Raw genomic sequence first — 3168 nt, forward strand, 5'->3', positions numbered from 1 at the left:
GTTAATGGCAATAACAATGATGACATTTTAACGTGTGACAAAAGTTCATTCTCAAAAGTTGTATTGAATAAATATAACTGCTTTAGTGATAATTAAAAATTTCTTTTGATGTGCCTCATTCCACATCATTCAAATCTTTTCTTACATTAAAATAGCAAGCTCTTTTTATATACTCACTTACTCTCTTCCATTCCAATCACATTAAAGTTATATTTTTCAAGTTTAATTACAACTTTTATTTTGCTCAAATTCAATAAATTTTATGATATTTAATTGTATATAGATTAGGAAAGCTGCTTGACAGTCAAATTCCATTGTTAATTGTAACTTATTTAAAATAGCTGTTATAAAATTATTAAAAGAATCTGCGATAAAAGGTAGAAAAAAATGTTACCTTTTTCTTTTCTAGAACTATCTTTTGAAAGAAGTAAATTTAGTTCAGTTAAACATGAATTTTTTACTATCCAGGAAATTATTTTAGTTTTAAATACTATAATAAAATAATTCCTTTCGGCACACCAGAAGCCGGAGTAGATTTCACCGGTGCTAAGTAAGGGGAGAAAAAAGATTTCCACCTTAAAATTAAGAAACACTTCAAATTTACTCATTACAACAATGGTTGCATGTGAAAAAAATTTCACATTTTTAGCATACGATAAGCCCCAACTTTTTACAATTCCTGCAACAATTTGGTCGTCCCTTGATGTAAGAGTTGGTCATATCAAAAACTGTTACAAATAAACCTTTTAGATAATGTTTAGAGGACTAACGACCACTTTAAACCGATTGGATACTGTCCCTATTAAGGGAGGTATGAATTTTTTGTCTCCAAAACCACATTTTTCATCCACTGGGCCAATGGTTGTTGATATCAAAAAACTTTACCGAAATAAGTTTTAGGCCCTTATCCAAAGAATAGTAGGAACTTTAAACAAATTCGATATTTTACTTAATAAGAAAGTTATAGCGATATTTTGTTTTTTTTTCGAAAAAGCCCTCCCCCATTTCCATTCCCATGGTACGATTTTGAGCGTTAACGAACTCAACCGAGATTTTCAGACGAGTTATTTTTAACGAACAATTTGAAAGTGATTGGCGCAAAATTACGGCAGTTATTGTGTCCACAACAAAGTGAAATATACATGTTTATACAAATGAATGTATAAACGTTTGAGCTGACGGTGGTTTTGGGGTCTGGGGGTTGTGAAACGCTAAGATATGTCGAAATTTTCCGGAAGTCGAATCATGCGTGGTACCCATTACAACAGGTAGCTTTCTTATTAAATCTACCTAAAACATTAGATATTGTCCAAATATATAATGAAATAAACTATTTTGTAATCTGGGGGTTTTACCCATTTACAACCCCTTAAAATTGGATAAGTCATTCAATTGGAAAAATAGATATTTTACATAAAAATAAAAACAATAATTTATTTTTAATTATTAAAGATCTTTTACTGAATATTAATAAAAGTCCATTTAATAATTCAAAACTATGACCACCTTTATTTTAAAATAAACATCGGACCTTTAGTTATTAAATATCACGTTATTATTTTCAAGTCATTTAAATATGAAGTGACGCATTGATATTAAAGTGTAGCTGCTCTATCCTATTCGAATTGTATTATAATATAATATTAACTTTAAACTTAATTTTTCATATTATAATTTATTATAATCGTGTCATTACAGATGTATTAATTGTATTTTTTTTATAAATTTTGTTTTTATAAGATAGGCATTTTTAATATTATTATGTTTTATTAAAAGAAATGTTTTATCTCTTTTATTTTTAAATAAATGATTTCATTTTTAAACAGCAAATGTAATAATATTTTTTATTGCTTTAGACCGGAGCACTCGTTTATAATTATATTTTGTAATATGTCGACATTAGAATATAAACAACAGTAAATATATATTTGTAACTTTTACTTCAGGGTTATTATCTTTTTTTCTATTTAGCCTCCGGAACTACCGTAAGGTATTACTTCAGAGGATGAATGAGGTGAAATGTATGAATGTAAATGAAGGTATTGTACAGTCTCAGGTCGACAATTCCTGAGATGTGTGGTTAATTGAATCCCAACCACCAAAGAATACTTGTATCTGTTTTTACGGATTTGAATACTACATAGTGGGTATTCAAATCCGTAAAAACGTTATTCTTGCCTTTGCTAGGATTTGAACCTTAGAATTCTCGATTTTAAAATCAGCTGATTTGCGATGACGAGTTAACCACTAGTCCAACCCGGTGAGTTTACCAATTAAGCCTGCTACTCTTCAAGATAAGCGAAATCGAATTGCTACAGCAGTGAATTCAATTACCAGGTACCAGTTACCAACAAAAATAATTTTGGACCAATTAAAATAATTAACTGTTATTTATAAATCTCGATTTTTACATATTTGTACCAAGTAAAGGAAGTACTGTGATCACGAAAAATTTCGGTTTTCAGATTTCAACGGAAATTTCCATTTGACCATTCCTGAATCCAATTTGAATATTTTCGGCGTGACGTCTGTACGTACGTATGTGTGTACGTATTTTACATTTAAGCACCTGGTGATAGATTGTAATTTTGCATAAAATGAAGAAATTAATACTGATTATGCAATAGAAAAATGTTTTAATATATAGGATTATAATTAATTTATAAATGCCATTTTATACGTGAAAATAAAACGAATAAATTAACTAAATAAAAAGAGATAAAAATAACTTTTATATATACCAATGCTCATAAAATTTTGAAAAAGCATTTAATTTAATTATATTAATTTTTTAAAACCGACCACAATAAATTTAAAACTAATTACTAACAGCAAATTCAATTTTAATATCTATAACAGTACGTGTCTATAAAATAAAATACAGAAAACTAACCCGTAAAAATTCTACATAGAAATGACAAACACAAACTTTATAAACGCTTTCAGGAATATTTTATATGCATAGAAATACAATAAAGAAAAATTTAATAACGTTTTACACTTTAGAGAAATTAAATAATTTATTTTAAAGTATAGAAAACAAATCAACACAACAATTCAATAATATAAATAATAATAATAATAATAATAATAATAATAATAATAATAATAATAATAATAATAATAATAATAATAATAATAATAATAATAATAATAATAATGGCCTGA

This window comes from Lycorma delicatula, chromosome 6 (assembly GCF_047948215.1).
Source record: "Lycorma delicatula isolate Av1 chromosome 6, ASM4794821v1, whole genome shotgun sequence".
NCBI classification, from domain to species: Eukaryota; Metazoa; Arthropoda; class Insecta; order Hemiptera; family Fulgoridae; genus Lycorma; species Lycorma delicatula.